We start from the raw sequence: 22,048 nt of genomic DNA, 5'->3' as shown, positions 1-22,048 counted from the left end.
GATGTTGCTGAGGTGGTAGTGGTGGTTGTTTTCATCATCAAATGTGAAGCAGTCTGCCCCGACAGCATGTTGGTCAACAGACTTTTTTTTTTTAATTTCCTTGACTTTGCTTACTGTACATTTGGATGCTGATCAAATTCCCTCCCTGGGATCTAAAAGGAAGGGCATATTGATGTACCCAGTCATGGTTGGCAAATGGTAGATTGGGGATGAAAGCACAGATCTTTTGACTCCACACTTTTTCCTGATGCTACAGTATAAAAAGAGTCAAATGTACCCAGATATGACATTGTGATAACTCAGGGAAGCTGATATCACAAATGTATTTCTATGTGAGTGCATAGGTAAAAAATATATATATATATAATTCATAAGGATAGTCTATTCTATGCTCCTATTCTATAACAGAGGAAGATTCAAAAAAACCACTGAAGTCTCAAAGACGGTATAGTAAAACACATTGTTACCATGATGGTGTAAGCAGAGGGCTCAGTACAGCTTATCTAAAGAGTAATTCACAGAGCACTATATACTAAAGGACTTCTTTCTTGTTCATAATATGTATTTGATAATCTTCATCCCTTTGGCTTTTTTATTTGCCCTAAAAGAGCCTGTAGAGTTACATAATTGCAAAATGAAATGCAGCATGAAGAGTGATTTTCCATTTTATGCCATCCGCTGATTAACTGATCCAGTTTACAACAATGTCAACAGTCATAAAGAAAAATCAGAGATTAGATACTGTACAAAAACAAACTAGGCAAATAAATAAATAGCTTTTAGAACCTGCTGATCCTTAATAATGGAATTTTATAATGAAATTAAAAACAATTTCACCTATAAATGAGATTAGTAGTTCACAAAACTATTGCACTGCAGTGCATTTCCTGTATGTCTTCAATGGCAAGTCCCATACATTATGTATTTATACTCAACTCTTTGGGGCATCATTGTCATACAGGATCACCTTGAACTCTTTGACTTCATGGAGAAAAATCTGAAAGCAAGTCATATGATATCATAGTCCTGCTCCTCAGAATCTTGCTAAATATTTAATAAGGAACAAATTATTAAAAAGTCAATTAGCATGACCTTACAATCCCTTTGGGAGTTTAAATGCAAGTTTCTATCATTTAAGTGTAGAAAGATAACTGGATTTTTGTATCTGATTCTGTTACCTAACAACCCACCAAAAATTTGCTTCTCAATTCTAGACAGATTATTTAGCTTATACTTTTTTAGTTTGAATAAACACAAAACAATTCAAAGAAATTCCCCCCAAGTTTATGTAGGCAAAAATCACTTGGATTCAAATCCACTGATTTTTAATTATGGTTTGTTTATTGTTTTTAATATAAAATATTAATTTAATAATGTAAACTAAAGGAAATTTAGAAACTTTTTTTAAATTATGAAGAAATTATCAGCAGTACTTCCACCACTTAGACATAATCATGGTCAACACTGACGTTTATTTTGGATAGTCATTCAATAAATTTTTACTGTGACTTTACCACGTATAGAATATTGTGCTAAGTGCTATAAATACAGTAGTGGTCAAGAATCAATCTTTGCCTTCATGAAGCTAATAGCGTGATAGGAAAGAACAACACTGAACAAGTAGCTGTAAATTTGATCAACAGTTCCAAGGTAGTAGTTCTGGATACTTTGGGGGCATTCAATCAAAAAGTTACATCATCCTTTAGAAAAGGGTTTCCCAAAGGATTGACGCTCTCTCCTTCCACCAGAATGTAAGCTCCATACAGGCAGAGATCTGTTCATTATAACTCCCAGCACACTAGTGGGAAAATTAGATACGACAAGAGACTTTTCCAATGGTGGGAAAGATGAAAGATAAAAGGAAAAGGAAAATTACAAGGTAATAAGTTCATTGAAGGGAAGTTCACAGAAGTTTTATTTGGAAACATCTACTTTCTCTGTGAAGTAGGCAGTATCTTAACCTGCTGAAAATTTAAGGAGAATTGGATAAAGGAGATGTCAGAGTTCTGATGAGAAGGGAGAAAGTACAGAACAGCTGTGGAGGGCAAGAGTGTGAACTGCTGAGGAAACTGGTGAGCACAGACCAGTGGAGGTTGGTAACCATCAGCTTGATCAGATTGTGGGGTTTTTTCTCAAAGGGCCAGAAAGCTGAGTGCAGACAAGGCAAAGGCAGATAGTCAGGCTCACCTAGGGTTAGGGTTTTGCCAGACAGATACATCCTAAGGACAAGGGACAGGAGAACACAACATGTTTCAGGTTCATCGGTTCTGTGGCATTTATCAGTAGCTTGTTTCTTTTTGGAATATTATTCCACTGTATATATACACTACATCATGTTTATCCATTCACCAGCTAACAGACATTTGGATTGTTTCTACATTTGGACTGCTACCAATAATGCCACTATGAACATTTGCATGCAAGCCTTTCTTTGAGTAGGTAAATAGGAGTGGAACTGTTAAGGACATCTAGAAAATACATGTTTAAATTTTTAAAAATCTGTGAAATTGTTTTCTAGAATGGCTATACCACTTTTCATTCCCACCAGTAATTAATTCTCTCACTTTATCAGAATTTTCACTTTAGGCACAGTGATTCCTTTTGACCTGCAAATTCAGATGGTTTCCAGTGAGCAAAAAAAATTTAAAGGAACTTATTTTCCATTGATACTATCAATCTTTTGGATTATAGCCATTCTGGTGAGTGATATCTCATTGTGATTTTAATATGTACTTAAATATCATTTTAACATGTGTTTTGGGACATTTTCTTACACTCTTTGCTTTGCTGGGATGGCTCCATTTTTAACTCAGTTCCTTGTTCTAATATCTCATCAATTAACTCTTGTCTCAAAAGCTCATGTTTTAACTTATATAGCACAGTCTAGGTGCATTTCTGTTTCTTGCTGAAAATTGTTCTCAAAAGTACATTTTTCTCTGCCCCTTTCTATTTTATTTTTCTTATTTTATCTTTCAGAATCATTTCATAATTTCTGTCAAATTCCATTTCATTTTATTTTGCTTCATTTTCATCCCTGAATGAGAATAACTTCAACCTGAACTGTTCTTTACCCTAAGATGATCTAGTAAATTAATCCCTGAGTCCTTTCCTTGGACACCATTAAATTCCTCGTAAATCCTAAAATGAAGGAAAGTTCCACAATCTAGCATAGCAACCTGAGGAAGGGATCTGGAACTGGGGGAAAGCTTAGCAGTTGTCTTATGGTAATCACATCTTTGTTGAGAAGCCACAGCCACCTCTCCGTATTTTGATTCTCCACTCCTTGTACTCAGTATCACTGAGGGATTCATTCTTCCTCACATCACTGCCCATCACTTTTGGGGTGACTCCATCTTACTAGTGAGAAGTCATGCCAAGCAAAGGCCTGATACCTTCCTATTTGGTATGACAATATGACTCTTTGAGCCCTATCAAAGCCACTTCCAAACGTTACTGATCTATAGTGAAAAAAGGTACTCCAGGAGGCATGGCCATCACTAGTAAGTCTTCCTTTATTCAAGAAATTTATTCATCTTACCAGGACTATCACCTTAGGCAGTGAGTCCTGTTGACCTGCAAACTCAGGTGGATTTCCAGTGCACAAAAAAATTAAGCAACTTTTTTTTCCATTTGTTCTGCTTTCTCTGGCATTAATTCATATTTTCAGTATCCACTCTGTTTTCCATCCTTATCATTTTCCTGTCATATTTACATTTCCATATTTTTTCTATATTCCAAAAAAAGCATTCCAAAATTGTCTTCTACATATTTTACATAATTTCCTAAAATCTCTTTTGCCTTGTATGTTCCTCATTTTGAATTTAAATCGGAAATTATGTTTTCAATTTAATTAAACTCTAATCCAGGTCCTTATTTCTGCATGTCTTTCAAGAAACTCTTCGTGCATCTGAATAGGCTGTCTCATTATATTGTCTTTCACCTTAAATCATAGACTTGATGACATGCTACAAATTTAATCACGTAAACAGATGCCTTCAAAATACTTAATAAATCCCACAGCAAATATTTATCAAAAAGTTTGTGCTTCCTCTGAATTTTTAAGGTCTTTGTTTTACCATCCTATTTCTTGAAGAATCCCATATTGGTTTTCCTTTTTCTGCTCATGCTGGACTTATAAGAGGTCTGCAAAGGCCTAGATGTTCCCTCACTGCCCATCTGGTTGTTGTTGGGATTTCTTCTACCTGAAGCATGAATGCCATGCTACATAGCTTCACATCACAGTTCTATGAATTAATGGCAGCTGTAGCAAAGAAACTTCATGTGTCTTTTCTTCCTTGTGTTTGGTTACACAGCTGTGACAGAGACCAGCTTTCTCTTAAAAGCTGTATGCTTCTCCAGCCTTTGTGCCAATTACATGGTTTGGCCCTCAAAGGCCTCCCTCCTGGACCTTCTGCTGGGTGCAGAAGCCCTGCTGTGCTGCCAGCCTCACACCTGATTTAGCTACTGCACAGATTCTCTGGTTGCATTCCAGTGTTGTTGCTCCAGACAGCAAAATGGATTCTAAGTGGTTTGTTCTCTTTCTATATCCCAACTCACTCATTCTTCTCCTCAAAAACAGCATGTAAGTGAATTTCTACCAGCTGCTACTGTCTCAGAAAAGCTAGTGGTGAATCAGCCTTTAGTTTTCTCTCATCTTTAATCTTTTTTTAACTGTCCAAAGCTGGAACTAATTTGCTCTAAATTTATTCAGTCCCTTAAACTGTACTCCTTGGTTACTTATGGAACCCTACCAACCAATCACAGATTTTCAGGACCCCTTTCATGTAATACCATCAACACTGACACACACATACAGCACACATATCCATGCACACACACACACACACACTCATAACATACAGTTACACACAGTTCCATTAAAGAACATGATAAGCTAATATCACAATTAACTGTCACTGTTCTGGAAATTCAATGCAATTACTCAGGGAAAAAAACCCATCAGGACAAATATTTGCAAAAGTGAGGTTAAAATATTATTTGTATGTACTAGGTCTACCTGGCAAGAAAATCAACTGTAAAGCTTCAGGAACTGACAAAAAGAGTCAAGTTCACAAGTTATTGTTGACTAGAAAACATTTAAACACTGGATGAATATTTCTGACTTTCTTTTGATTGTCTGAAATAAAGTCCATGCATGTGTGTGTATGCACACGTGTGCACGCACTGAATGAGACTATCAAAATTTCAACACTGGTTATCTCTTTGGGTGACACGATTTCAAATGCTTGTTTTTTTTCCTTATCTATGTTTTCCAAATTTTCTATACTGAACATGAATTGTTTTTATAATAAAAAGATAAGCTTTTAAATGATGAAATGACATAATGAATGCTAAAGTGCCCAGCTATTAGTCACTCCCTTCCTATGAGTCTCCTTAGTGAATATTTAGAAATAGGTTAAGAAAGCCAGTCTCGAAATTATAATTCATGTAAAAATGATTATGTTTTATGATAGGGCCTTTAACACAGCACATCTGAAGAATAAGTCCAGCCAAGTGTAAATACAACCTGAAAAATGAAAACAAGAGCAAATAACTAAAATCCTTTACAAAGACCTTGTAGATTGGTATATAATGAGACTCAGGTTTTAATAATAGAAAACAATTTCAAGGCAAAACGTGTATATTAATGTCAAGTTGGGATGAAGTACAAGTAAGACCAGCAGCTGTGGAGAGGATCTCTTCTGTCTTCCAGGTAGCCTTTCTCATTTGAATAGCCTGGGGAAATGCCACACGTCCTGAGTGGTCAACAAATGTTTAGGAAGATAAATGGCAAAATAACTTTCCAAGGGTCATTCAGCTATTTTCCAGAAGTTAATACTAGGCCAGATACCTGGTGGAAAGTCACCAAATACATATTCCAATTTTAAGTTGGCAACTAATTTGTCAGACTATACTAAGTGCTCTAAGCGTTTACACACACTTCAGCTAATTTAATTTTATAGCATCCTAAAAGGTAAATATCTTTTTCCCAGTTTAGATATGAGGACACTTACGCTCTTTAAAGTACAGGGTTTTACTCAAAGTGACGAGCAGGGTGAGTAATGCTGTCCAGTCTAACAAATGAACAAAGAGAGGCAGGTGGGGGACCAGCTGCTGTCACCAGATGAGACTGATGTTAGAATGGGACTAGTGGGTGTTTTTGTTGAACAAGGTCCAAGAGCTGTGCTAGATACCAGGACACAGTGCTTTTTACACAGTACAAGCCTTGTACAAGGCCTGCTTTTACCTTCGTGGTGCTCATGGACTAGTTGGGAAAACAAACATTAGGTCGACAATCTCATTAGAATCTATTTTAAATGGTGAAAGGACTATAACAAAGAAGTACCAGTGAAGAGGAGTTGCCAGGTGAAGAGTGTAGGTGGCATAGCATATCTGAAGGCTCTGAGACAGGAAAAAGCCAGATAACCCAACACAATGAACAAAAGCCGGGGGTGTGTGTGGACAGTGGCCCCAAGCAGACAGCGGTAACAGATGAGGCTGGAAGGCAAGGCAGGGCCAGGTGGAACTTGTAAGATGTGTTAAGGATCATTTTTATCTTTTCCCAAGGGGCAAAGTGGAGCCAAAGAGTGGACTTAAATAAGGGAATGGCACAACACAATTACTTTTTTTTTTTTTTAAACCTCACTGCTTACACTGTGGTGAAAAGATTAGAGGGAGGCAAAAGTGAATGTGGTGTCATGGACAAGTCATACGTCCTTCACTTTACTTTCCTCTTCAGTTAACAAGTCCCCAAAATTCCTTTAAGTTATTTCCCCCATGACATTCTTCACCTTGGAGTTTGAATGGGATTTATCTCCCCTTAACTCTTAGAGGAAATTCTGATCAGCAAAATCCATCCCTCTGACTACAGTGATTGATTCAGGGAAGAATATGTGACCCAAATTGGGTAAATGAGATGTAGGGGGTGAGGGGGTTGGTTAAAGACTACTGGAAAGAAGTTTTATAACCCTTCTATGAGAGCTACTGAAAGAAATGTTTTCTCTTCCCAAAGATCATGAACAAAGAGGCATTAGGAACTCCTGGAAGCCCCCTTATTTGACAGGGTGATCCAATTTGAGCAGGAAGATAATACAGTAGAAGGTAGAAAGGGAAAATTAAAAGCAACCAGGATTTTGGAGACCTTGTGACATTTTCAATCAAGTCTTGCCTGAAGCCAACCCTAACTCTGGCTTTTCCAATTATGCAAGCCAATAAAAGTCCTTTATTGTTAAGCTATTTTCTTCCTTCCTTCCTTCCTTTCTTATTTTTGCCGCCAAAAGGATCCTTATGGAGATATCTCTTAGGTGGCTGTATTCCAGGATGGAGATACTATTAGCATGAGCTAAGTTCGTAGCAGTAAACGTGTAAATGTGATGAATTTGAGATTTATTTAAGACAGAAACTCAGTAGAACTGGTAGTGGGAGGTTTGAGAGAGAAAGTGGTATCAAGGATGATTGCTAGGTTTCTGGGTGGTGAATAGTGGTGGTATTCCTGAATTTAGGACCACTGCCAAGGGAGCAGGCTTTGGATTGGGTTCAGGGTTGAGTGGGATGAGCCTACTTCTGCACACACTAAGCGTGAGGATTGTATGAGCTATCCAAGTGGAAGTGTCATAGGCAGTTGGATATGCAAAACACATAAGAAGAGAGTAATAAAATAATACTGCATAATAAGCTTTTTCTACTTCCATTTCTCACTCTCCTTCAAACAGATGTAAAAGAGCAAGTCTATATAATCTTCTGCAGTCAGCCTATTCTTAGCCTCTGAAATGATAGAAGAGTGACAAGAAAAAAATAGAGCAAGTTATTCTTTGCTTAACAAAAGAGGCAAAGGAGAGTTTTTCCCATTCTGGAGAAAATGATAGAAATGTTAAGGAAAGTGGGATTTGGGTGAGGTATAATATCTTCAGTGGATGGAGTAGGATCTGGAAAGCAAAAACCTGAGAACATCAGTAAATCGATGCTTCAGGAGAGTGAAGAGTTTCAGCCAATAACAGTATGAAGAAGCCTTTCCAGTCCTTTAAGACACTATGATGTAATTGAAGTCTGAACATGGCCAGGCAGAGGTAAAAATGTGCTGTGATGAGCCTAACTTGTTGAAAAATGGCCTTTGCGAATCTCAGGGAAGTAGACACTATACACAATGGGGGAAAAAAAATCCCAAACTGACCGTTGCAGATCCATTGGTGTCTATGATTTGATTTGTGTTATTTTTCTGAATCCAATATATATTATTGTGGAAAGTGGGAAGGAATGAATTTGAGTTTCATTGTGATACAATCTTCAAAGCAGCATTGCTGGACCCTGGACTTTCTCCCTAATAATGCAACTGATTTAAGGAATTAAATAATGGTCAAGGAATCTTCTCTCTGTGGTGACAAAATATTTGATGGGAATAAAATGTTTTGGCAATTTTAATTGTATGGAGGCAAATTCCCTGTGAAAGAGGGAAAGGTAGCCATATAAAGAGAACAGTCTGAAACTACAAGCAATAGGGATGAGGCTGCAATGGAAAAGGATATGAAAGGAGCAAAGTGCAACAGAGGAATTAAAATCAAATTTGGAGGCAGTTAAGAACAGAAGCAATACCCCAGAAAACAGAATCAATGATGAAGAAGATAAACTTGAAAATTTTCCACAAATGTAGAGGGTAAAAAAGCAAAGATAAGAAAATTGAAAATATGAGTACATGAGGAAGGCAAGCCAAAGAAAATATAAGGAAGAAGGAATGATTTCAGTGGATTTCTAGGGGCTTATAGAATCAAGAAAAGACTAGAGATCCAGGTTTGGAAATAGCCAGGACTAAGGGAACTCCAGGGGGTAAAGATGCAAGGACTCTGGTTCACTTGTGGACAAAACAGGCTCTAGGGAGCAGCCTACAAGTGACCACCACCCACTGGTTCTATGCCACTTGCTCAAGTTGCAAAGGCCCAGGAGAGAGTATCCAATCGTCCAAGCTTGGAAACATGACTTAAAATAAAACAATCTTTCCAGGATTCTTAAATAAGTTTCACTACACTATACATTCCTTAAGGGTCAAGACCAGATAATATATAAAATACATGTAATAGTCCGGCCATGCTTAAAACAGTTGGGTTTTGTTTTTAAGAAGCTACCCAAAAAATGGTTGTTGAATGAGTGACTAGATAAAAATCTAAACCATGTGGACACTAAATAGACTATATTTATATAGAGTATCTTTTCAGAAGAATTAATGACACAATATTAAAAATAATTCTTTAAACACTGTCTCCATTTAATTATCCACAAATGCCCACTGCTTTCATTTCTAAGAGGTCACTCAGTTCTACATCTTTCTCTCCATTCTCGCTTCCATGATCTTAGTTCAGGCCCTTAGCCTCCCTCACCTTAACTACAGCAATGAATTAATAATTGTTCCTCAGCTAGGCCTCCACATAGCAACCAAAGTAATGCATTTAAATTTTTTTAATGATTTTATCTGTTTCTGCTTAAAACATTTCAGTGACTCACATTACCTATTTGAACACCCCCACACTTCCTAGCGTGGCCACACAACATATCTCTCTCACACACACACACACACACACACACGTACTTTTTAGCCTCCATTTGCAGTTCCTGAAAATTCTTGGCCTTCTCGTGCTCCTGTTCTGTTCCTCCATTATTCTTAGCCTACTTTCCACCTGCAAAAGACTTATGTATCCTTTATGACCCAACTGCCTTCAGGTTTATGTTTTAAGAGTCTGTATTTCACTGGAATTCTGTGAACTGTGTCTAATTCACTTTTGGATTCTCTCTCACACGTATCACAATTCCTGGTGTACATAGAAAATTTTTAATATATTAATTAAGTAGCTGATTCAGGGACAAAGTTAATTTACAATCAATGTTTCTATGACCTTTCCCAGAGTGTGAACAAGCTGTGATAATACTAAAATCTGCCATCATTGAAGTTTTGATATCCATAGGATAGATCCTCAAATAGGAAAAATTACATCTGATGCAGAATTTTGTTTTCTCAATGCTCCGGATTTACCTGTCATACATAAACAAAACTGATTTGAACCCAGCTGTAATAGATAGCTTGAGTGTTATTCTAACTACAGTGACTTTATACAACAGCCACAGACTAACAATTGAAGATAATGAATTACTCACTGGCAAATGACAAATAACAGCCAAGAGAGAAACCGCATTTTACTTGTCTCCGATGTTGAGATTCATTTCATAGGGTTTGTAACTGGAAGTGATAGATATGCTCTTAAAGTCACTCATGCATCATTATCAGACTCTCTAAGTAACCATTTTCTAAAAGGAGGAGTTGGTACTTGCCCTCAATATAAACGAAAATGCAACAGTACATTTACAGCTTTAAACGTAAACAAAATGTGTAACTATCAAAAAGAAAGACGTATTGGAGATAGTTCTAGATTTGGAATAAAACTCCAGAATTTCTGCTTTGACCCTTACTGGTTGTGCGACCTTGGCTGCAATACAAACTTCCTGAGTTTCAGAGCCATCTATTTCACCTACTACACAGGATTATTAGGAGAATCAAATAAGTAGTAAATACTGATTTTTTTGTAAACCATAAAGGGATTATAAAATTTAAAGGAATGACCAAAAATTCCTATTGGCAAAGTAAGCAAATAGGAATTGAAGTTCAAAAGTGTCAGGATGGTTAACTTTTAATGCAGGCTCAAAGTTTTCCGCAGAGTTTAAAAATTTGGCATGACGAAGATCTAGGAGCTTATATGAGTGTTTATTTCCATTTTGAGCCACTGTTTACCAGTAGCTAACCCAGTTCCATTTTTGTCAAATCAGCATAGGTGGCAGGGCAGTCCCTGCCAGGCCTCCCTTTCTCAGAGGCAGTCCAGTGGAGTGGTGAGGGGCACGGACTCTGGGATGAGATCAGTGGGGTTGGGCTCCCAGCTGTACTGTGCAAACCCTGGCAAGCTTCTTCCCCTCATCAAATCTTAGTCTCCTCATCTATGAAATGACAGTCATCCTCTGTACCAGTTTCCTATTGCTGCTGTAATAAGTCACTACAAATTTAACAGCTCAAAACAAGATAAATTTACTATATTACAATTGTGGAGGTCAGAAGGCTGCAGTGGGTCTCACTTGGCTAAAATCAAGAGGTAGGCAGGGTTAGATCCTCTAGAGAAGATCTAGAGGAGAATCAATGTACTTGCCTTTTCCAGCTTCCAGAAGCTCCTTGCATTCCCTTGGCTCATGGCTCCCCCTCCCTTCATCTTCAAAGACAGTAGCATAATCTCTCTCTGACCACAGCAGGGAAAGGTTTTATATTTTTAAGGACCTATGTGATTATGTTGGGCCTGCCTAGATAATCCAGGTTGATCTCACCTCCAGGTCCTTCATCTAATCACTTCTGCAAAGTCCCTTTCACCACATAAGGTAGCATATTCACAGGCTCCAGGGATTAGGACACAGACATCTTTGGGGGCTACAATTCAGTGAGCCACAGTCATCCTCAGATGGCTACATATAGTAAAGATGAGATAAGTTAGCATGTGTACAGTATGGAGAACAGTGCCTGGCATATAGAAAACATATTATGTAAGTGTTAGCTATTGTTATTGTGACTATTTTATTACTATCATCACAATGTTCAGTCCCTCCTAAGCCAGTTAGCTAACAGAAATGTAGAAGGAGGGAAAGCAGGAGGCAAATGTTCCAAAATAATTTTCTACAATAGTGCTGAATTTGCTCTTAGTAACAAGCAGGCGAGGCCCACTGCCATGCCCCTCCAGCAATGAGTCGAACATGAAGCTGGTAATTTTCCAAGCAAACCAAGGACATTAATTCCTCATCCAGCCAGACACATAAAAGTTGATGTTGCACAATATCAACTTCTAAGAACCTAATTTGTGCCCAGTGGATCCCTTCTTTATGTTTAATTTATACTATGACTATTTAACTTGATCACTGATGCTCCTCCTCTGAACAAAGCAGAAAGGAAATAAACATTTATCAAGTACCTACTATATAATAGTATCATGCCAGATATTTTACAAACAGTATTTCATAAAGTCTCCACAACACCCCCTGGGAAGATGATATTGCCATTCCCAGTTTTATAAGAGAAAACTAGAGTTTGGAGAGGGTAAATTATTGGCCCACAGCCACAAAGATTAGTAAGTGGCCAAGATGGGTTCCCAGTGCAGGTCTGTCTGGTCTGTCTTATCTATCTGATTGAAATGCCCACGCTCTTCCCATTGCCTACATCTCTTCACAGACTCAGAATGTGAGTGTAGAGATGCATCTTCCTGAGTTCTGCCAGAAAGAAGAGAGGTGAATTTGGTGAAGTCAGAGCAGCTGGGACTCAGTTTAGTTCCTCCAGGATGAGAAGTGGGGTCAGATGACCTCTGACATCCCTGTAGGGCAGGGTTTCTTAATCTTCATACTATTGACATTTGGTGCCATATAATTCTTTGTTGGGAGGTACCATCCTGTGAACTGCAAGATTTTTATTGGTATCCTTGAACTCCCAGTATCCTTGAACTCCCCAGCAGATGCCAATAACAGCCCCCCACCCCAGCTGTCACACTAAAAACATCTCCATTGTCAAATGTTTGCTAAGGGACAAAATCACCCCCAGCTGAGAAACACTACTCTAGAGAAAATATTATGCAATTCTGAGACCTGCAACACAAGAAAGGAATACAATTGCTAAATATAAACAGCCTAGGTCAATATTAGTCTGAGACCAATTAAGAACTGAACCTGGAGTGAAAATTAGAAGCTTTGGTTCTGCTCTCCTGGCCTCTCTGTGGGACAGTGAGTTGACTGGCTTAAAGCTAAGAATTGAATTCCAAATGGGGATTGTTTGACACAGCAAAACCATGATTTATTTACTTTTCTAGCCAAATTAATGTTGGTTGAACAAACAAATTAATTAGAGAGCTCTACTTATGGTTCAGGATTCTTTTTTTTTATAGTGTTATTTTACAACAAGTATTATTATTATTCTCTTTATAAATGCTCAAAGGAAAAATATCACCTATAATCTTAACATCCATATGTAATGTATCTACATATGCAACTTTCAGAGGTTGTCTTTTTAGTTGGCAGAAGTAGAGTTAGTTGTGGTTAACAGCTTAGGCTCTGGAGCAAAATCTTTCCCCGACTGAATTCCCATTCTGCCTAATAAACTTCAGCAAGTTATCTAAGCTTTCTGTGCCTCAGTTTCCTCATCTGTAAAGTGGGGGCAATAATGGTATCTCATAGAGTTTTGTTAAGGATTAAATAAGTTAATATATGTAAAGCAATTTGGACAGTGCCTGACATAGTTTGTACTCAGGAAATATTAACTATTATTATTATATCCGTATCAAACACACTGTTTAAAAATACATATATATTTTTAACAAAAAATGTCAATTATTTGGTAGCCTCATTCTTTTACTGAGTAATGTATCATAAACATTTCCAGACCTCCAAATCTACTACCACAACATGATTCTTAATAGGATGGATGTACCGCATTTAACATAGTCTCCCATTTGAGGACATTTAGGAGAGATTTGGGTTTTGGATATTATAACGTGTTGCAATTGGTCATGCTTGTTCTTTTACATTTGGCTTATTACAAAAGGTGCCTAGGAGACTGTTTTCAAGCAAAGTGGAATTATGACTGCAAGTTAGGGTACTGTGCTCCTTAGCCACCCTGAACAGCAACATGATGTTGAAATGAAAGGTGTGGGTGATATGAGTACCCAGTAAAGGTGACTTGCTGGTGGACAAGGGCTGGCAACCATACCAGCATTTCTGAGCCCAGGCTATTTGTGGTATCAGCACTCTTCTGATATAACTAACACGAAAAGCATCATCTGGCCCTGAGTGTCAGGAATACTCAGTCTCAAGCTGTGTTGAATTTGGAGAAGTCAGAGCAGCTGCACTGACACACATTTCACAAGCTTTCTCTCCTAATTTATTCCATTCATGGAGAATTCCTCTTGGCAAGGTGTTATGGCCTTTGTGTCAGCAAAACCTTGTATAATTTAGAAGTGTGTTCCTAAAATAGTGAAAGGGCTGAAATGTCTCACAGGCAGAAAAATTACCTAAAAAGATTCCACTGGGAGGAACCTTGCCAGAGGGAGCTACTCACATTGAATCGCAGGTGGGGAAGAAACATGACATGGGTGTTTGACCCATTAGCCCGACACTTTATGCCCGCCTATTATTAAAGATAGAGGCCTTAATATGGATCATTAATAAGTGCTTCCATATTTAGAGCAGTAAGGTGAAAACTGTGGATTCATAGGATCCCAAGATTAGAGATCTTCAAGGTCATCTGTTCTAGCCAGATGGCCAGCTGTTGCTTGAATTCTGTTTACAATTGTCCTGACAAGTGATCATCAGCTCTGTGTGGACATCTCCAGTAGCAGAGAACTCATCACTTCCTGCAAGCTACTCTCTCTGTAGGACACCTATTATAACTACAAAGTTTATTCTTATCAAGATCCTGAAATCCATCAGTCTACATAGGCAAACAAATAAATAGATGTTTTTCAAGCATCAATGAGTGATACACAATGTTGAACACTTTTATCATTATATCAAAAAAAAAAGCCCGATTTTAAAAAGGGCAGAAGACCTAAATAGACATTTTTCCAAAGACATACAGATGGCCAACAGGCATATGAAAAGATGCTCGATATCACTAATCATCAGAGAACTGCAAATGAGAACAACAATGAAATATCACCTCACACCTGTCAGAATGGCTACTGTCAAAAAGTCCACAAGTAACTAATGTTGGCAAGGATGTGGAGAAAAGGGAACCCTTCTACCTGTTGGCAGAAATGTAAATCAGTGCAGCCATAATGGAAAACAGTATGGAGGGTCCTCAAAAGATTAAAAATAGGACTTCCACAGGATCCAGCAATTCCACTTCTGGGTATATAACCAAAAAATATGAAAACATTAATTTGAAAAGCCACATGCACCCCAATGTTCATAGCAGCATAATTTACAATTGGTAAGATATGGAAACAACAAAAGTGTCCATCAACAGATGAATGGGTAAAGATGTGAGATAGAGAGAGAGAGAGATACACACACACACACACACAGAATATTACCCAGCCATAAAAAAGAATGAAATTCTGCCATTGCCAACAACATAGATGGACCTGGAGGGTATTATGCTTAGTGAAAAAAGTCAGACAGAGAAAGACAAATACTGTATGTTATCACTTACATGTGGAATCTAAAAAATAAAACAAATGAACATATACAGCAAGAGAAACAGGCTCACAAATACAGAAAACAAAGTAATGGTTATCAGTGGGGAGAGGAAAGTGCGGAGGGGCAAGATAGGGGTATGGAATTAAGATATACAAACTACTATGTATAAAATAGATAGGCAACAAGGATATATTGTACAGCACAGGGAATTATAGCTATTATTTTGTAATAACTTTAATGGAGTATAATCTATAAAAATACTGAATCACTATGCTGAACTCCTGAAACTAATATAATATTGTAATCTGTTTTCAAATTCTTATGGCTGGATTCCTCTGCCTCTCAATTCTTACAGCTATAACCCTCCCTACCCTGGTCTGTACCATTCAAATGAGGTAAAGTTCTCAGCCGGACCCAACTCCCTGTGATTATCCAGGCCCTGGCAAAGGCTAGACACCAGGGAGCCAAGAGAACATTTTCAAGTTATTTAACCTCTCTTGACCCAAGTTCCAAGGTTTGTGAACTCAGTGATCTCTACCGCACTTTCTTAATCTAACACTTCATGATTCTATCATATGATAGTAACAATAACAAATATAATAATAATTCCACCTGAAATTTGTATAGTGGGCCAGTTCTCAATGCATCTTTACTCACATTATCTCCTTCACCTACACGATGTGTAGACAAACTGGGTATTAACATCCCCATTCTGCAGATTCATTTGGAGATTACCTACTTTGTTTTTCCAGGAAAGTAGGACTCAGACTCCTGACTCTGACTTCTAAGTCCTTTCATCCATCAAATGATAAGGTATAGCAGAACCCTACTGCTGTTTACTGAGAGAGGAAATAAAGGATTTATGCAGTTATGATAATTCCAAAATTTCAAATATAAGTAATGTGACCTTTTCAGACTCAATTCAAATCTTTAAGGGTGTAACAAAGCATTTCAATTCTTATGAAGCAAGCCACATCTGCACAAAAGAGAAACTGGTAGGATTTCAAATAATCTCACCAAGCTCAAGGGGACTAGAATTTAACACATACACTTTAATAGCTTGTCCAAATTCAGAGCATCCTAGGGCTCATCCTTTCTACAACTGCATAAATCCTTAACACTTTTTAAAATCATGTATTAGTTTTCCATTGTTGCTATATAAGAAATTAACACAAACTTAGTGGCTTAAAGCAACACGAACTTATTCTGTCATAATTCTATAGGTCAGAAGTCTGACATGGGTCTCACTGGGCTGAAGTAAGGTGTTGAGAAAGCTGGTTCCTTCCAGTCTCTAGGTGAGAATCTGTCTCATTGCCTTTTCTAGCTTCTAGAATCTGCCTGCCTTTTGAGGAGTCAGGGCTGTGGCTTATGGCTCCCTTTATTCATCTTCCAATCCAGCGATGTAGCATGAACCTGCTGTCACATCTTTTTCTCTGACCACAATAGGAAGAGGTTCCCTTTAAGGGCCCAAGTGATTAGATGAGACCCACCCAAGTGATCCAGGATAACCTCCCCATCTCACTGTCCTTAATCATATTTGCAAAGTCCCTTATGCCATGACATATTCACAGGTTCCAAGGACTAGGATGTGGACTTCTTTGGAGGGTCATTAATCTGTCTACCACAGTGATTATTTTTCATTCGTTTTATTTAAACTAACAGCTAAAATGTAAAAATGTTCCTCCTATATGTCAAATACCAATGTAGGAGATTTATATGTACTACAAGTCTGTATAAAAATACCACAAGGTGTGTATCACTATCCTAATTTTATAGACAGTGAAATTGAGACTCTTGGGCTAAGTAACCCTACAAGGTCACCCCGCTCGTCAGAAGCAGAGCAGACTTCTGAACCACTGTAAAACAACTGTCTGCCGCAGAAAGAGCCACTTTTCAATGAAATCATTGATTCTCAGGCATAAAGCTGTCATGTAGCTAAGCTCAGCTGGAAGCCCCACAAATATCTCTGCATAGGAGAACCCTCCCTTTCCACAGAGCCCTAGTTTGCAGTCTGCAGCCCCTCTGCTGCAGCAAGTTCCAGCCATAGCAAAAGGGAAATCTAGAGATTAAGATGGCAAATGCTTCCTAAGACAAAAACTCTTCTAAAACCACTGCAGCCTTTTGAGATTTTTGGTAACACATTGCACATGTGACAGGTTTCCTGGGCGTCTGCTAGTACTTGGCATCATCACACTCCACAGCCAATTTCAAAACTGTCATTTCGGGCCCACTAAGGCTTTAAATAGCACCTCCCACAAGCAAGGCCAGTTTTTGTAGCTTTTGCTTTCTATTAAGAGCACATCAGGGCTCACAAGCTATTGAAAATAAATGTCACAAAGTAAATACTTTTTTATACATTTGGTTTGTTTAAACTGCTTTGAGGACATTGAGAATGAAGACACATGGTTCAAAATGAAGTCTTCCAGAAAAATGATGTCATATCTCTAAGCACCCAAAATATCAACTGCCACCAAAAACAAGATGCTGGGATAGAAATGCACATGTCATGTTAATGTCAGAGCCAAAAAGGGAGAGGATAAAAGAAAATAAAATTTCAAAACACTAACATTTAGTGAGCACTGTCTGTTTGCCAGGAGTTTTGGAGAATTAATCTCATTTAATCCATACAATAGTTATAAGTAACCAGTTTTAACTGGTGAAGACACAGCCTTAGAGAGGTTAAGTAACAGGTCCAAGATCACCCTGCTCAACAGCAGTGAGACGGGGGCTATCTGGCCACGAAAAAAATCTACTTCACCATACACCCAACCGAAGAGAACAGGCTCAGGAGTGTAAGGCAAGAGTCAGTCAGCCCTGATTCCCTGGAAGGCAGCCTAACTTGGAAAATACTACTTATTTGCTTACAGGCTGTGTAGGAGACAGGAAGCATTAAAGCTGATGATAAAGACAGGCAAGTGCAACTGATTTAGTTCCAGGCATCATGATCTCAATGCGCCTAACAGGAGTGGTGATCATAACACCTTGTGATTACATAGCACCCTTCTCGTGGAAGCTCAGTGCTCTTACTGTCTCTTTCACATTCATCTTCCCAACAGCTCTAGAAGGGAGGAGACAGCACAATCACCTTTCATCTTCAGAGGGAGAAGCTAATGTATTTGCCCAGGGTCAATCAGAAACAGAGGCTTGGAGAGACTATATCCCTGGGACTCCTGTCCAGACTGCTCACCCACTGGAAATGGGAAAACAAATTCAACATCCTGGGCTCAAAGACCAACGGATGAAACATCCATTTAGTCAGCCTAGCTATGCTCTGTAAAATCACTGTCAAAATAGCCCACATTACTTGAAACATGCGACAGAAAGGGCCTCTGTATCCATCATCCCTCCAGACATTTACTTCTGGCAGAGATGGAATCTTTTTTGGCTAAACATCAGATTTGAATTATTGAAAAAGAACCTGCTTTTCCAACCTGGGCCTGGCAGAATGGCTCCTGCAAAGAAGGGTAGCTAAAGAAGAATGGCCAGTCTGCCATCAACAAGGTGGTGACCAGAGAATGCACTATCAACATTCACAAGCACATCCATGGAGTGGGTTTCAAGAAGCATGTACCTTGTGCACTCAAAGAAATCTGGAAATTTGCCATGAATGAGATGGGAACTCCAGATGTACACACTGACACCTCAATGAAGCCGTCTGGGCCAAAGAAATAAGGAATGCTCCAAATCGTATCCATGTGCAGTTGTTCAGAAAATGTAACGAAGATGACGATTCACCAAACAAGCTCTATACAGTGGTAACCTATGTACCTATTACCATTTTCAAAAATCCACAGACAGTTAATGTGGATGAGAACTAAATGTTGATTATCAAATAAAGTTATAGTACCACAAGGAAAGGAGAGAACAAGAATCAGTCTTGACCAGAGAAAGGTTGGTTTGTTAAAATTATGGTCTAGTCCCCCAAAACCTCAAATTCCTGAGCAAGGAAGATAGATCCTCAATCCTTTCCTAGGATGGAACTTAACATTAGAATTTCTGATCTTAACTATAAGGAGCACCAACAGAAGAAAGCAAGACCTCAGGGAAAGGCTCAGAGAAAGAAGAGGAAAAAGGAGACAGACCCTGATGAGAAGAGACCCTCAAGTGGGGCATCCTCTGTTTGCCACCCCCAAGGTGAACCACACAATGGTAAAGTATTGTTTAACCAAGCTCTGCACACTCTTGCTGTTTGCAATTGGCTGCTGTTATGAATGTGTTTTGTTTCTGTTTTTAGGATTGTTATTCCAGATATTTCAGGGCTTAATAACAAGTATACACAAGATCTAGAATGTTTCTCCCAAGGCTCCACACTACACAGCACAAAAGCAGGTAGAACTCTATCTGTCTTAAACAAAAGTATGTGTCTTATTCCAATTGCCAGAGTTAACCCAATGTTCTATTGCACCCACACAAAAGACTTCACAATTAAAGATAATCCCCAAGGCACAAAGCTTAGAGCCAAAGATTTGCAACGCCAACATCCTCAGCTTCACTCTTCAGCCAACCACTGAGACTCTCTCGACCCCTAGAGAAGTAGCTCAGTGATACAGCCCCTCCTTGAGGCGGAGATTTTACCGTCAGAAAATTTTGAAAGCTAATACCGGATTTTCAGAAATGCTAGTCTCAAATGTGAATTGAATGAAAATACTATGTAATTCTGTTTTACCTATTGCTTTGAGATTTGAGGAACAAGATCAGGGGCTTTTGGATTAATAAAATGTGTTTTGTACCCCTCACTTTTCCAGTGTCTGATGAATAAAATCCAAAGGAAAATAGAAAAGAAAGGAAGAAGAGGAGCGATCTGAATTAGGGAAACAAGGGGGGAAGATTCAAGAAAATTCTCCTACATTAACAATAGATGAAGACAAAATAAAGGAAGGAGAAGAACATAATCTGGCTGAGAAGAAAGTGACCAGAACTAAAGGAAAAAGTCACAAAAAGCCACCCTACCCGAGCTCAGAGCTGCAGGGGGTGGAAGCAAGAATTGGCCATGGAGTAGTAATTGGGAGGCAAATTCACAGTCTCCTAGGCAATCTCAATTAAAACTATAAATACATATATCATTAATAAAACATTAGAAACTCAAATCTGTCAGGATATTAAAAGAATAATACACCATGACAAAGTAGGATTTACCTCAAGAATGAATGCAATTATGGGCCAATATTAGGAAATCTATAATTCATCATATTAAAAGGTCAAAGGAGAAAAGCCATCTGACTGCCTCCATACATGTTTTTTAAAAAGCAACTGATAAAATTTTAAATCTGTGACCTAGAAATAGAAGGGCATTCCTTCATGTGATATGGAACATCTATAGGCTAATTAATTGGCAATGTAATACTTAAATATAAAACACTATGGACATTTTTATTGATATAAATAATGAGACAAAAATACTCACCATCACAACTAATATTTTAACAATCTTCTGGTAGGTCTAAGTAACTAAATAAGATCACTAGAATTAAAAAGAAGTATAAATATTAGGAAAGAGAAGGAAATATTATCTTCACTTGCACATAACAAAATATCTACCTGAAAAAAATCCAAGGCAATCAACTGAAATAAATATTGGAATTAAAAGGAGAGTTCAGTAACATGGCTATTTTAAAAACAAATATAATTTTAAATGATAAATTTTATATATGCCAGTTATATTCATTTCCCCCCCAGCTAGAACCCATTCACGTTAAGAAAATCCAAAGGAAAATGAGGATAAAAGAAAACTAGACACATAAATATTTCAGGAAACAAACATAAAGAGACCAAAAGAGCACCAGTGATCTATTTTTTAACTTCCCAAAAACAAACTACAATGGCAGGGTTCAGAAAAGGTGAGAAACATTTTGAGGATCAATACATATGGTTACAGACAAGTGAGAATAAGCAGCATCCCCTTCCCCTTTTGTCAAAGTATTCCAACTTTCCATCACAGATTGAGTCTTTACCATAGTGTTCCACATCCATGCATCAACCTGCTTGATAAGAGCACACTTTCATCTGAGCAGCAAGGTCACAGACACCATGCCTAAGTCACGCTCCAGACGCCAGTCCCAAAAGAGTAAGCTCACAACCAGACCATCACAAGTTTCTACTGTAGGCTCCTCTAATCTGTATAGCAATCATTGTCTATCTCTCTCCCATTTACTTTTCAAACCCTGGTCCCTCATAAAATAATTCAATCCACTAACAAGAAAAACTAAGTCTTACTGCTTTTACTTGGGAATTGAATTACTCAGGATCTGCTCTGTTCATTTATTCATTCATACATTCATCCAACAAATGTCTATCAGTGCCAACTATGGGTCAGGCACTGTTGCTGGTGGCATAACAATGAATAAGCCAAAGTCAGTAGGGGACCTGTCAAAGTTTATAACGTAGTGGGAGATTCACACAAGTTGAGAGGCAATCACAATACAGTCAGTACATGTGTCTTGGGGGAAGCACATAGGGCTAACAGAATAGAAAGTAGGACCATCCAACCAAAAGGTTGAGGCGGGAGGTTGAGTAAGAGCTGAAAGGCCAAGTGTAAGGTGGGATGGGCACAGGAAAAAGCACAGCTCATTTTACTCATTTCTGGCATAAAAGACAGTCACACCTTCAATGAATATTCTCAGACCCAACAGGTAAGCTTCTAAGAATTGTAGCCATTTTAGCTGGTACAGGTACTGTATTACATGAGGTGTTTTATAGCTCCTTGGAGACCTCTGACAGCACTCTAAATAATCCTTTGGAACTAACAAGTTTCATGTAAATACGATGAACTCTGGACAGAGTGTTTTTAAAAGCCTCTATATCCTCTGGGGCTGAAACCCCTTTCAAGGACTGCTCAAGCAATTCTAGTTGTTAG

General features: G+C 38.3%; 1 protein-coding gene and 1 pseudogene across 5 annotated transcripts in view; one reads left to right on the top strand and one right to left on the bottom strand.

Annotated features, from left to right (window-relative positions):
• PLPPR1 (phospholipid phosphatase related 1) overlaps positions 1 to 22,048 on the bottom strand; it is a 486,000-nt gene that overhangs the window by 366,274 nt on the left and 97,678 nt on the right. The window lies entirely within an intron of this gene.
• LOC105067403 (large ribosomal subunit protein eL31-like) lies at positions 18,641 to 19,013 on the top strand (annotated as a pseudogene).

This window comes from Camelus bactrianus, chromosome 4, assembly GCF_048773025.1.
Source record: "Camelus bactrianus isolate YW-2024 breed Bactrian camel chromosome 4, ASM4877302v1, whole genome shotgun sequence".
In the NCBI taxonomy this organism is placed as follows: Eukaryota; Metazoa; Chordata; class Mammalia; order Artiodactyla; family Camelidae; genus Camelus; species Camelus bactrianus.
Note: the sequence above shows the minus strand (reverse complement) of the source record. Positions and strands in the feature narration are given on the sequence as shown.